This window comes from Lacerta agilis, chromosome 4, assembly GCF_009819535.1.
Source record: "Lacerta agilis isolate rLacAgi1 chromosome 4, rLacAgi1.pri, whole genome shotgun sequence".
NCBI classification, from domain to species: Eukaryota; Metazoa; Chordata; class Lepidosauria; order Squamata; family Lacertidae; genus Lacerta; species Lacerta agilis.
The window spans coordinates 59,613,571-59,629,219 of NC_046315.1; the positions used below are offsets into that span (position 1 = coordinate 59,613,571).

Consider the following 15,649-nt stretch of genomic DNA (forward strand, 5'->3'; position numbering starts at 1 on the left):
ATGAGCTAAGTAGTTTTAACTAGATGAGACATACTTCAGATCATTATGCCCTCATCAGAAAGCAAGGGAGCATTATACTGCCATTCATTCATCAACAGGTTGGAAAGGAATACAACAGCACTTATTTTAAATACAATTTGCTTGATTGGATTCAGATTTTCTTTAACAGACTATGTACAGATCACATTTATTTTGCAGCATAATTAAATGTCAGGAACCCTATATGGTCTTTGTGACAGGCAATAAATTATCAGAATACTGTGTTGAAGCCAGCCCGTTTTACAAAATAAAGCACTCAGTTGAAATATGAGCTCAAAATCTTTATCACATTTCCCCCTAGAAGATCTGTCTCTTCAGGTATGATACTAACATATTATATAACAGTCAGTGGGTATTTGTTGCCATGGTAACTAAAGTTATTGCATTCATATTGGCATGCCCATCAAGTGTCTAAAAAAGAAACAATAAAGATAAGATATTCCAAAATGCCAAGAAACATCGTAGGCCAAAATAGATTATTTAGAAGTAAACCTCAGCTTTTCTGTGGAATATATTTGCAGGTAAAGCAAGCAGTTTTGAAGGCATTTGTTATAAAATATGTGCTTTAGCCAGCCAAGTTGGCAAACATTATATTTACAGGAGAGCATTCCTTACTTTTCCCTTGTAGGTTAATCAATTCCAATTAAGATAAGATCTTCCAGGGCTGGGGAGGCATAGTGCTGGGAAGGTCTGGTGATAAACAAAGAGGATGGAGCCTACATCTGTCTGTATAATACAGCTCATACACCTTAGTCATTTAACTCCTTTTCTCGGAGAAAAAGAGAATTAAAGCATGTTCGCAGTTTCTTAAACAGAACTGTTCAAGAGAATCAGGCAGTAATTAACCTGGCTCTTTGGGACTTAAGCAATTATTAAGGAAAAGTTGTTATGTTCCAGTGGGTTGATTTTACCTCCTGAGAAGATGGTTGCACTCAGCTGATGAATTGTGTTGAGTAATGTAGCAATATATTATAAATACAAACCTAAACAATGAGATTCTAACAAACAACAGATTTGTTTAGAAGCAATGAAGTAAGTTAAGAACTTATAAAATATTTTAACAAGAGTCTGGATTTAACTACAGACTCAAAAACAACTTGAAACTACTTACTAGAAAGAGGAATGTGGGGTGGCGGCACTGAGTCTCTTTAAATATGTATACAAACAAGTTAATATCCAACCTTCCTAGTTGTAGGAAGCATTTTTTTGTAGTTTGAAAAGAGCAGATTCAATACTTGACAGAAGTGATAATAATAGTAACGTGTATTTTCTTTTATTCCACAAACCAGAATGCAAGAAAAAGTCTACATATGCCACTTTTGCAATTTGTGTGTGATATTTTATCTGTTATATTAAGACAGGAATGCTATAGATATGTGGCACAAAGAATGAGATTGTAATAGTCAGCTCCTAGGTACTTGACCACAGTTGACAGTTCTGATCATGCTACCACAATGGTGGGTAATTCATGGACCTTATTAAATCAGAGGCCCTACTCTGCTTCTAGGATGGGACATAAGACTATTGGATTCTCAACGAATTTGATTCTCAAACCTTTATTGGCATACAGGTATATACAAGTTTCCAATAAAGAGCAGTGCAATAAAAACACTCAGCAAAATCTGCATCTAACACTTAAGTTAATGTTGTATAACATTTGTGAAGTCTCATTTCGTGTTGCAGAAACCTGGCTGCTAGCTCCATCTTAGCCCCATCCTGAGTAAACCTAAGGTAAGTAAACCCTACATTTATCTGAATGCCAATCCCTGCTAACCACAAACTGATTAATGAACTTAGATCAAATTGTCTGATGCAAGGAGCAGTGCAAAAGAACATGCATGACTGATTGTCTATGTCTCTGTACACAGGGGCATAGTCTCGCAGTGAGTGGTATTTTCTGGTATCTCCCCTGTAGCATTGTTGAAGGTAGCACATTCAGTCTCACTAGCATATTCAGATTCAGATTGAATATTGTTGATTCAGATTGGTCATATAGGAGAGAGCATTGGCTGTCCACATCGCACAATCTCAGACTTGCACAGACACTATTTCTGATTTGTTTGTTGTCTATTAATCTGCGTTTAATTATATCAAACACAGAATTTTTTGAAAACTGAATTTTCCGCAAACAGGAAGTTTAGTGAGATTTCTATCTCACTTTAATTTTATTCTTAATCCCTCTTATTGGTATTCAGCTGTTGACCATAACAAGACTTGCATGTATGTTTACACAAAACATACATACAAGTTCCAGAATTCACAGGAGGAGCTGAGAGTATAGCCCACAGGAACAGTCCTGTACCTCCAACATGTTCTCATCTTCATAATGCCTGAAAATGACATCACTTCCTACCAACCACTTCGTAGGTATAGTTTGAAAGAGTTCCAACCCAGCACAAACACATGTGTGCCCACCATCCTTTGCAAGCTGTAGTTCAAGCCCACAACACCAGTCTTGTTATATTTTATTGATATGATATGCATATTACTTCAGCCATAGGCATTATTTGATGAGAAATATCCCACAGGAAATGTCACAACTGCTGCGTATTATTCTTACTCAGAGGTTGTGTGCTGGCAACAATTGGATTAAATTTGTCTAAATGTTTAGGATTAGTCATTGGTTTCTTAGATAGCATCTTTCAAACAAGGACTCTTTTATGTGTCTTTTTCTGTGAGCAAGCTGATGCAAAAACCAAGATGCAAAATATGCCAATTTAGCTCATTGTTTTTCTTTCTGGTAGTAGATTCTTTGGGCTGCAAACCTCCCACAACAACCAATTACCATTTGTAGTTCCAGTTGCTTACAGAAACACCAGTTTGTGTTTTAATTATATTCCTCATTTGCAGAACGACTTCAATATGATTTGCCTTGAATCTTAAGACAGATACAGAATACTTCTAAGTGGGTTCCTCGCTCTCCCAGTATCAAATATGGGAAGGGGGAATGTCACAATTTCTGTGCAAAAATCTACATACATATGTAATTTTGTATGTCACCTTTCCACAGTACAAACCATGCTCAAGGTGGCTTACAACATAACAAAAATAGTCATAAAAATAAATAAAACATTAAAAATAACAACCAAACTGAAAAAATTCCAGATAAATCACAAGATCTAAAATAAATATACAATAAAGCAACAACAACAATTCCTCCCGAACCCCCCAGCTGAAAAGTCTGTTCAGCAGCCCCAGGTTTTGCAGGTGGAAAAGGCCTGCAAAGCAGGGAATAGGTTGTCCAAGAGTCAAAGCCAAGATCATCAATACAGTTTTTGCTTTAATGAACTTAGATCGACAATAACTATGTATAAAATAAAGGTTTGAGACATATTACAGGGGCTTGGAGAATTCAGTCTCCATGTAGACATTTTAATGAGTCCTTCTGACAACACATTTGCAGTGACTATCCTTAATCGAAAGGTCATTTGCAAGTATGCAAGTCTCTCCTCTTCAATCTGCAAAGTATTCATTGTTGCAAGAAAATATGTCTTACTCTGTTAATACCAACACAAAAATGCATTATTTTTAGCCACTGATAACATTTGTTATTTGGATCTATGCAACAGCAGTATGTGTGTGTGTGTGTGAGAGAGAGAGAGAGAGAGAGAGAATTGTGTGTGTTCAATTTCAGTCAAACTGATTTTGAATCCAGACTAGACAGAAGTGATGATGCTAAGCAGCTCTTGTGATTTTGAGAAAGTGGGCTTTACCTGGTAGGAATAGGGAAGAAATTCAATTCAGTTCACATAAAATACTAACTAGCCTAACTGGCACAAAAACACTGTCAACCAAAATGCAACCATCATTTGAAATTTGCACCTCTCTGAATTTTGCAGTTGGTGAAAATAACATATAGAAACACATGATACAAGGGAAATTTGCATTGAAAAATTGTATACACTAGGGAAACTTGCGTACAGAAATTAGGAGAAATTGAAATCCTGGTCAATAATATGACTTGTAACAATAAATAAATAAATTGCAAAGTGATGTGGAATCATGGAAATCTGAACATAAACATGAGAACATGAGAGAAACTGAAATTGACATTACTCACCCTTACATTCTGAACAGACTCATAGTCTTCTTAAAAGAATAGATTCTAATTCCTAGCAAGCTATTGAACCCTATTTTTCAATTGGCAGTGGTGTTTATGAGTGTATTTTATTAGCTGTATGCAAGCCCTCTTTGATTTTAAGGGTGCAGTGATGATGATCCACATCCCAGTGACCATGATATTGGATTGTCCCAATACATTAAAAATGGGCCTGAAGTAAGTAAAATTGTACTGGTTATTTGTTAGTTTTGAGGCTGAAATTAGAAAGCTTCTTATTACTTTTAGAACTTTTAATTGGTGAGTTTATGGATAACCCATGCCATATCTCCCAGATGTTGTTGGACTATGACTTATATACTTCCTGAGTCCTTTCCATATTGGCTAAGTTCAACAACATCTATAGGGCACTATTTTGGCCACCCATGGCCTATCCCTAGAATGCCTTAGGAAAGGCCTTCTTTCAAGGGAACTTTCCAGCTGCTTCAAAGATTCTGATTTCATCAATGTTCTATTTGTGGAATGGACTTGTGCAAATTGAGGCAATATCTATTGCAGCCTTCCCCAATATGGTGCCCTCCAGATAATGTTCAGCTAAACCCCCATAATCCCTCACCACTGATCAAGGGTTGATGGCAGTTGTAATTCTAAACATCTGGAAGGCACCAGGTTGGGGAAGGGTGTTCTGTTGAACTGGTATACATTTTACCTTAAATTGGAAAGTTTTTTATTTTCAAAGGCTTTAAAGAAATTTATTTTTGTCATCCTTTTGCTGCTTTTCTGTTGGTACATATTTTAGTTAATTTAAACTTATTTTGATTTTTTTAAAAAAAACCCTCAAGTAGTTATTCTTAACAGAAACCAATTAAACATACAACAAAATGTATCCAAGCAACCATATCTTAGCTATTGCAATCTCTACTTTTGTATCTTCCTTTCCATCAAGCAATCAAAGGTATCCTGACATTATATGATGTAACCCCACCCACCTACCCACCTAACAATACAATGTGAGTCACCTCGAACACATATCAACAACATCATGAGAAGAGTATATCATTCCACCTCAATTTTTTCCTTTGTAAGATAAGTCACAGATCAAGTGAATCTCCCTTTGAGGTCTTATAAGGTTGAATCACTGTGTTTGTATTTAAGTTCCAGGCCTCCAGCTGGATTCATTCCTTTTCTTCACCAAAAGTGGTAAAGCAAAACATTTAGGGATGAGAAAAGTTCCAGAAAGGCTTTAGGGGCACAGCTCTCAAATTAAGCATACACTAGTAGAGAGTCTCTTCCTTTAAATTCATGGGAGTTTACCTTAGTGAAGACCTCACTTGGAAAAACAATATAACACAGGTGGTTAGGAAAGCCCAACAGAGACTCCATTTTCTCAGGGTCTTGTGAAAGAACAATGTTAAACAACAATTGATGACCTCCTTCTACCGGTCCACAACAGAAAGTGTCCTCTCATATTGTATCACAGTGTGGTAAGTTGGCTTAACAGCCCTGGACAGAAAGTCTTTACAGAGGGTGGTGAACACAGCACATGATATCATGGGCTGTCCCCTGAGCCCGCTAAATGACATCATAAGGGGTCGTTGCCTTAGGAAAGCAAGAAAAATTCTCAGGGACGATTCACGCCTTGGCCAGCACCTCTTTAATCTTCTACCCTCGGGCAGGAGATATAGAAGTATAATCAGTTGTACCAACAGGCTAAAAAACAGTTTCTATCTGTGGGCTGTTAGGCTGCTGAACGGAAAATTATATAGTGCAACTGAGTTTCGGGGTTGGTGTGTTGTGAGACAAGCACACAGAGTGCAATGAGATTGAGTGTTTGTGGGGCAGAGAGGGAGGGAGGCTCCGTTAATTTCATTGTATACAGGTTGTACATTGACAATAAAGGTATTATTATTATTATTATTATTATTATTATTATTTGAAATCAAATTTTAAAACATTGTTTTTAAAGTAATTGCTTTACTGATGTGTTATATTTTATCTCACTCTCTTTGTAAAGGTAAGGATATCAAACAAAGAAATAAAGAAAAGCAAGCAAGGTTTCAAGCATGCATGGTCCTGAACAAGCTGCGTGTTTCAGTGCTGGCATCGCAGCAGGCTAGGACAAATAGGAGAGGAGAAGGACTCCTCCCTTTTCTGGTGCTCGGTGTGCTGCTGCTGTACAATATGAGAGGCCACAAGTAGTCTCTGAAAACTATGATTTCCCAAGGAGTAGTGTCACATGATTAGTCCCCAGGAGAGACTTACAGTACTGAGCCAATGTGGTGGTGTCCTCCAGGTGTTAGACTACAAATCTCATCATCCTTCAGCGTTGAACATGCTGACTAAGACTGATGGGTGTGTCAACAACACCTTGAAGACACCATGCCAACTACCCCTGTTAAAACAGCATTTCAGATACTAGAGAGGAGAGGAGAAAGGGAAACCTCAATCTCCCTTACTTGCTGCTGTTGCCGCTTCACCAGCCTTGTAACTGGATATGAGGTGAGTTGGAGGGTTATTTTTATCCAGATAAATTAAAATCTGAGCCAGATAAGAGTTTACAGGTTGTAATACAATGTCTCTTATTTAAAGTGTATGTTGTAATTTTCTGAAACTCATATTGCTGAGCCCAGAAATACCAGTCCTAGCAACTACGTTCCTAATTTATGTTCTGTGCATGGGATTAAGAGTATATATATATATATATATATATATATATATATATATATATATATATATATATATATTATTTCTGAGTAATTTGAGACAATGATAGGTAATATAAATGAAAAGAATAGAAGGAAAAGACTGTCCTGAGAGAGAAATTGACCTGAAAAAACTTTTATGATTTTCGGAAGAAAATGATGACACAGATGAGTGTTCAACCAAAAGAAGCACCGTAGGTAATCAACATCTTTTTGGAATTCTCAGAACCTGGAGTCCTACAACCACACTTTATATGTGTCCTTTTATAGTGCTGCATGAACTGCTTGCATGTATTCTTTGAAGTGTACTTATTAAAGACAAGCAGAGCATTTCCATAATAAGTCTATAACAAACCTCCATTTTTTACAGTTGTGACAGTTTCAAAATGGAAGATGACACAATAAAACATGTTAGTTTTATGAAACATAGAATGTATGTTCCAAATCTGTAAGCATTCAGTTTGTTTTGAATAATCATTTGGAAAGATTTCCCATGAGTTCAAAGCCAAACACCCAAATAACTTATAACTGGGGCAGAAACATGTCAAGTTTCCAATACAAAAATTAAGATAATGGCACAAATGCCTTACCAGTTAATAGGGGTGTGTGTGTGATGATGATGGGGGTAGGAATACAGAAATTTTTATTATTAGCACAGCTCTGTGCTATCCCCTTCTAGTGCTGCTGTGAAGGATAGCTTTGCTATAGGGGAGACAGCTGTTCTGCAGCTGCATTTTATTTTTACACGATTCAATTATCAACAACCATTTTGGTTTGGTTTAACATGTTGTGTTACAGGATCTCAGTTTTCACACAAGCTAACAAATACTGGGGAGTTACGGCCCTTAAGAGAGATCTCCATAAGAGCAGCATTATTTAGGTATTGTTGATAACTGGATGGTATCCTACCCTTTTGTTACTTACAGCTTCACCAGTTCTTTGGAGATGGGTGGCTATTGGTGGCAAAGTGCTGGACCGGAGTCCCAGATTTGCTTGTTTAGTGGACTAGACACATGGAGTCTACGCAACTGAAGCTAACTTTCCATGTTAACTCGAAGGGTTAATAATTAAGTTGCTAATATTACCTAATAATATTTGGTGTATACACTAAATACAACAGAATATTGTTGATGTATGGAAGTTTCAAAGATAAGAATGTGTGTGTGTGTGGGGGGGGGAGTCTGGGTTTAAGTTCCTGAAACTGCTGATCTGGAAACTGAAGAGATTTTACTTCAGTCTCCAGTTACAATATTGACCCCCCCCCCCATTTCCTAAAAGTCATGCAATCTTGTTGTTAGACCCTTTTGATATTTCAGTGCTTTGAAAACAACCTTACAGCCTTTGCTATTTAAAAACCTGCAAGAATAGTTTCATTGTTGATGTGAGGCAATTCTATCAGTCAAGCTATTATTAAATAAGATACATCTTGCTCATTTAGCCGAGATGCTCCCATCATGCCATTTTATAAGCAATTAGCTGGCAAAGGCAGGGAGCCATCACCAGTGACAGACTAGCAGGCAAGATGTGTCACTATGGTAGCAGGTGTGCAAAAATTAATCAGAATTTGTGAGGCAAGAGGGACAGTGGAGCCAACAGCAAAATAACAAAAACCACAGTGAAGGCAGCTACTCTTTTACAGCAAAGGGATACTTCAAATGCCATGGCCATCACATGTAGATCCACCATGAAACGCTTCCAAATGGCAGCAAGTTTATATGCACGCCTTTTAAAGTTGCTCACAACCTGCATCTTACCCATCACATTGGGGATTTTTACACCAGGGCCATGTAGGTGGGGTGCTGCCTTAGAGAAAAGGCTTTTCTTTGATGGAACAGCGCACACAGTGGAAGTGCCTGCAGCTTTCTCTCAGCTTGCAGAGCCAAAAGACTCAGGTCTCTGCATCTCAGTCAAAAAGTGCAGTTTGCCCCCTTTGTCTCCCTTTTCAGACACATGAAGACCAGGATTATACTACACTTAGCTTGAGTGATGGGAAGCATGCTCCCTAGCCACCTCTGTGATAATCTTTTCCTGTTCAGAACATCCCAAAGAAGTCCTGTACCGAGAAGCAATAATCCAACTATAAGCTCCCATGGAGGCACATCACCTGAATATCGAGGGCTGTTAATACTCCTTTGTCAACTTCAAGATTCTGGTCAGGCATTGCCTTATCAGAGCAACCCACAATGATAGGCTTCCTATCGGATTTCTATAAATAGTACTATCACAATATTTATTCTTCAATTCCTTCTTTACCCTTGGCAAATACAGCACATTACTGAAGTCTTTTCATCCATATATTCTGGGAACAAACAAGTTTAAACATGACCAAGAAAATGAACATTAATTGATTTTGATTATTTGCCACAGATGGGTAAATGCATCATAGCAACTTCAGTGCAGCCTATGGTACCCCAAGTGGGCATTCCGGGGAAGAAAAGCTTGGTAGGAAAACCCCAAGGTTGCATCACACACTATATTGTTCAGTCAGCCTGACTTGCCTTGCAAAACCTTTATCTCCCATCTCCAATTACGTGCTCTCTAAACAAAATTAGGACTAATGCTTTAGAACCTGAAAAGACTAAGAGCCTTGTATGCTACTTCTGCTTTCCCCTAGTCCTCTCATCCTAGTCACTCTAAATACAAATTCTCTGTTTGTTTGTGTGGTTTAGTGGGAATGTGAATTCAAAAGAAGAAACAAGGATGGTCCTTGGGGTACATGGTTTTTATTTTATTCTTAAACCCATATTTTAAAACCCTCCTCATTTTGCACAGAGACTAAATCATACTGGGATTAGAACCAGTCTCTGTGTTAGTCAGCTTTGAGCCTGCTAATAATGGTGTAATAATTTGTACAAGTGGAGCTTTAGCAAATAGCTGCCTGTCGCTTATAGGAGCAAGTGAAATGTGTCATGGGGTAAATACGACATCAATGCTGGGTCACAAGCAGCATAACAGATCAACAGGGCACTTGAATCCAAAGTAAGAATGGCTTCCCTTTGGAGAAAGCTGTCAAAAGTAGCCAGCCATAATCACAAATAGAATGGTGAATTATAGAATGAAAAAATTCCCTAAACTGCCCAGAAAAAATCAGAGCATTTATATACAGGTCACAAGATATCCCGTTCTCCCTATGTCAGCCTCTGAATCTTTTAACCTTTTCCACTGGGGTTTCATCATGACTCTGCATATTATTTTCGCCTCCAGTCACAGATAATCACTTTATGCATTCTTCTTGCTCCCTTGTAGCTTTAAGTTCTTCATTGATCCCCCACCTCCTTTCCACTGTGCTTGTATCCATGCCAACAACAAAAATGAATGAGCCTGTCTAGGACTGTTGCAATGAACTCCATCATTGCACACCGAAGCCATGGCAGGCAGCATTTCACGTCAACGGTGCTTGTGTATCTCTGTGTAATTTTGATTCTGCCCTGTAATTAAGAGCCATTTTGTTAACATAACAGAAATGTGGGGAAGTTCTGTTTTATGTTTGCTAGTGCACTGATCGCATAATAACTCAACAAAGACACATAGTATAGCAGAAGCTTACTACAGAACCAAACCCCAGGGACCTGCTTGTTTGATTTCTATCAAGGTTTACATGTCACTGCAGATGAACTTTCCATATGTTACCCAACTGTGGGATGGCAACTGCTCAGTTTTGCTTTCCAAAAACCTCCACATTAAATTAAAACTAATATCATATATAATATGGCAGTTTAAACAAATGGTCAGGTTGGTTTCAGTACTCTGGCTTAAAAAAACAACAACCCCAATTTTTATTATTATAAATAAAATTATTATTTTGAAAAAAAGAAACTACTTGATTCTTTCTCCTGAGCCACATAGAATATGCTGAGGTGAAAAAGTAAACATGCAAAGGTTCAGATTTTCCACAGAAAGAAACAACCTTGCCTTTTAACGGCAGCATATATTATATTTAAACAACCTCCTCTCCCATGACAAAGCAAATGAAATCCTATGATTGCAGTGTCACTTTCAGAGTTCCTCATAGTAATCAAGTAGACTATTTCCTTGAGGCATGTATGCATAAATCTGCTAACAGACATAATGATTGCCATGGGATGTAAAGTAAGACTGCTTCTGAGATCTCACACTTCAATATGAGATTAGCAAACTTACGTATTTTGCATTCTGTAACTTTTAATTCATGGTCGGTAGGCTCTAAATAAAATACAGTCATTTGAAACTAATGCTAGTTTCAAAAGACTGCTGTCCATATACAGTAACTGAGAATAAGAATCCTACAAATCTTTTCTCATATATAAGCCCCACTGTAGGCAATAGAGCTTACTCACAGGTATGCCTGCAGGGTCTGGATTGTTTTTCATTACTCAGTAATCATTTATGTGAATAAAGCAATGAATGAACTTTTATGAGTATGGGTCATTAGTAATATAATATTTTATCTATCTGCAGGGACGGCCCATCCCATTTTGCCACCTGAAGCGACACAGGAAGTTGTCACCTTCCCTGCCCCTGCTGAAGTCAGGGTCCCACTGCTGCTGCCGCCTGCTCCTCTCATGGCAGGGGGAATGGGGCATGCCCATGGAATTCCATTGCCAGTGTAGCTGCCTCCACCCCACACCCCCAAAGTGAGGATAAGCAGCAAGAGCTTACTGGAGCTTTTGCTCATTCTTCCAGGGGCTTGGCAGGGAGTGGACTTTGTGGCAGACAGGCACAGTGGCAAGATCTGCCATGTCTGGATCCCAGCAGGACCCCACCATTTGGGGCAATTGCCTCACTGTGCCTAATGGTAATACTGGCTCCATCCATGCCCACATTGAGCTGTGATTTACCGAACTATATATTTTGTACAGCTAGAATATCCCAACAACAGAAAAATTCATACCACCGCCTTATTGCTGCTACATCAGGCTCACAAATTCTTAGCCTTATTTTCCTCCAGATCCCGCATCTCACATTTTCTCTATTAAACCTCTAACCCCCAGTTCTCTCCACTTTGAACTGAGCTACATTATTTTATCCTCTCTGCAATTCTGTCTGCCCCTTCCTAATGTGGAGCCTTGTCTTTAAATTCGTATCTTTCTGTATCTTCTTTTGGTCTTCAGAACCTAAACACTAATTTATGTATAAATCCCCACCCACTTAATACTGCTTATTTCTTCACTTCCTCATTTCTTTCTTTCTCCATTGTAGGGCCAGAAGATTACAGAAGGCAGAAAATGTAATTTGATACCTCCTGCCTGCAAAACGCAGCAGCTCTGCACATTATGTAGAAGCGCTGAAAAGGGATGTGCAAGTAATGATTATATTGTCCAGGATAATGTCTGGTCACTTTGGGAATGATATGTCTGGCAGCACATCCATAAGAGGAAGGAAGGCAGTTCAAAGTAATGTGCAAAACCATTTGAGATACGTTTCTTGCATTGTTTAAACTCTTTGGACTTCTCTCTGAAATTATCAGATGGTTGGCTTGATGAGAATTGCCCAAATTCACTAAGAATTCTGCTTTAGATTCAGATTCAGTATGTACCTGAGGATAAAGCTTTTTCCACAGCCCCCAATTTGTTTTGCTATTGCTATTGCACCCTTCTGAGTAATACTCCTCCCCACTCTATCACTATATATAAGGGTCTGGTGACTTCTGTTTCAGTGTATCTGAAGAAGTGTGCATGCACACGAAAGCTCATACCAAGAACAAACTTAGTTGGTCTCTAAGGTGCTACTGGAAGGAATTTTTTTATTTATTTTTTTTTATTTTTTTTTGCTATTGCTACTGTTTGGGCTTCTGTCACAATCATTCAGTATAACATTTCACCTACAGAAAGACCCACTCTCAAATTGCCTTTAGAAATATTTTGGTGGCAACTCTTACTATACACCGGGTCTTGAAATATTTCTATAGAACAAAGGGTGGGCAGCATTTTGCTGTTTTAAGGGCCACATTTCTTCAGGGATAATCTCTCAGGTGGCAGGTGAGTCCAGAGCAGCCACCATCTTCTGCAACTCAGGGAAACTTAGTTTTGTTTCCCGCCCTCTTTCAAGACAACTTTACTAACAGGCAGACATGGCTGTCATTCTCTAGAGTGCTGCTTGTATCTGTGCTTTTGCCTGCAAAAAAGAACAAAACCATAGTATTTCCACTTATGTTTACAGGTATGACACTAGTGGCAGGTCCTGCCAGTCTAGTATTCAGCTTTTAGAAGAAAGAGAATTATAATAAATCCAAGTCACTAGAAAGGATGCTGGAAGTCTCTTGTATTTTGAAGACTGATGCACAATATGGAGCTTGGGTTTGTCTATGAAAATATGGAATGCTTGTGATTCTGAGTGGGGAGAAGCTATCAAACATCAGGATAGTATCTTGTATTAATATCACTGGTGTGAACTCATTAAACTGCTTTGAAAAATCCATTGGGTTCCGAATTTCCCAATTCAACACTTCCCTATTTCTATCAGCTTCCAACTCACTACAATACAGGCATATTGAAGTCAACATGCTCAGACATGCCTCTCAAAATTAATTGAAGTGTAAAACATGGAAATAAAAGACCTCACGAATGTATTCTAAAAACCAGCTAAAGAAGGTGAAACAATATAAGGAATCTAAATGAAATTCAAACTTAACGGAGAGTAGTGGCTGTAGAAGAAACAAAAATGGAAACTTTTCTTTCATATCTCTGGTGGTTTATACATGGTGCACACTTGATAAGTCAAGTGAGGATATAGAATTTCATGTGTTCATTATTGGCTGATATTATGTTATTATTTATGTTATTATGGCTATTTATTAAATTTCTATACAACACCCGAATATCATAGAGTGGTTTACAACATAAAAACACAAAAATGCAAAGCACATCTGCACCCAGCTGCCTGCATCCTCCTCATGTACATAATATCTAGCTCATACATCACAGCCACTGCTTTATATACAAAGAAGCAACAGAGAAAGGCAAAGAATCTTTGAAAAACTGTAACAAGAAATTATGGGTGCTTCATATGTGGTCATAAAGAATAAGACCAGTGGCATACTTGAATAAAAATTTTGTTCAGTTTTCTTAGTATATTCATCACCAGCATAGTCAAATAATTTTTCAAAGGAAAGTTGTCCTCTGCTAAACCTTATAATGTCAGCAAGAGAAAGTGATATTATCCTGAATAATGATAATGTGCACATCCCACAATATATCATATATTAAGACAGTGGCATTACATCATTCACCTGTAATGCTCAGGTGTGATTGCACTTGATACATTGTATGGTCATAGGTTTGGATGATATTTAATCAACTTAATTAAAAGTGTTTTGACTTGCCTGCTTTATGGACCACTCAGAAGACTATGTGCTTCTGAGAAAGGTATTGATGCAAATTATTTTTTGTTCAGTTGTAGATACTTGATAGTAAACATAAACATTTGTGTTTTTTGAATCAAAATATGAGAAGACATGTTGCACATATCTGTTATGCAAGGGATGAACATCTCACTATGATATGAAAGTCATTTATATTATTCGACAAAATTTATGCACTGCTTGATTGCCTCAGAATGATTTGCAAAAAGAATAATACAATAAAATAATCAGCAAAAACAGTGAGACACATCTATTTTAAAACTATTTACTTTGTATTAATGCCACTGACATTAATAACACTGACCTGGTCCACAAGTTGTGGTCATACTCATAGTCAAGAACAAGCTATATGGCTTGCAGTAAACAAGGAGTAGCAAAGGTTTGACTACCAAATAAATGCCAAAGTTTGCTCTTTGCTTATTTCTCATGGTTTGTTTGGGAGAAACAAACTGCAATTGCTGGTTCACACATAGCACTGTGGCTTGTTTCCTCCTGGCTGGGCAAAGGGAATAGCCGGGGAAGTGCTATTAGAGCAACATGCACTTACACACTGCTTGTTCATGATAGTCCATAAATTGTTTCAGAACAATGGTTTATCCATTTTATGTGAATGAAGCCAACTGTGAAATGCTTATAGATTATGGCAATATTTAACTACACATATATGCAAAGGCAAAATATAGTCACTTTTGCTGTTTGTCCATGCAGAGATTCCTGTATCAACTAAGCTGGAGGCAGTTAGAAGTAACTTAATTTTAAAGGCAAATTCTGTCCAAATCCATTAAACTAAGTTGACATTGTTTCTTCTAATCTGAAGTCTATTACTTAGATATTCTCATTCGAAACAAAGGAATTAAAAAGAGCAATATTTTTTTAAAAAAACAACAACAATCCAAATCAATGGAAAAGCTGTATCTAAAGCAATTTATAAACAAAGAAGTGTGATTTGTGCATTTAATTAAACAATACTTTATCTAGCACAACTCTTTCTGCCAAAAAATGTGACTGAAAAATCAAGTATTCACACCGCATTTGTTTTCGCTTCTATCCATGAGGGCAGTGATTTGAAGCAATTACACACAACAGTTTATCTAAATGAAAAACCACAGTATGAGAGGGCAAGATCGCCTGCTGCCTTTAAATAAACATTAAAGACATGATCCAGTCAAAAGTAAACACTTTTGAGGCACACAATCACAATATTGGAAATTTAAGCATGTGTTTAACTTTCTCATTAAAATCAGTAAGACTTAAAACATGCTGAACTTTGGCTTGATTGTGCCCTGAAGGTGCTTGGTACAATCAATACTGAACATTTTTAGTATAGTCTATATGCTCCTGTGCATGAAATCCAGCTCACAAAGTATTTCTCTTCACTTCTCAGATGCTCAAATGTGGACAAGCCCTTTGTTGTATATGGGTCAGAAAGCCTTCCAAAACTGTAATTCTAATAAATTTGGATTAGTATAGGGGGAAATATGTTAAAATGGGGAGCATATAATCAAGAACAGT

At 37.6% G+C, this 15,649-nt stretch overlaps 1 protein-coding gene across 1 annotated transcript in view; it reads right to left on the reverse strand.

The window, feature by feature from the left end:
* The window catches only part of IL1RAPL1 (interleukin 1 receptor accessory protein like 1), a 672,251-nt gene that overhangs the window by 185,522 nt on the left and 471,080 nt on the right, over positions 1-15,649 (reverse strand).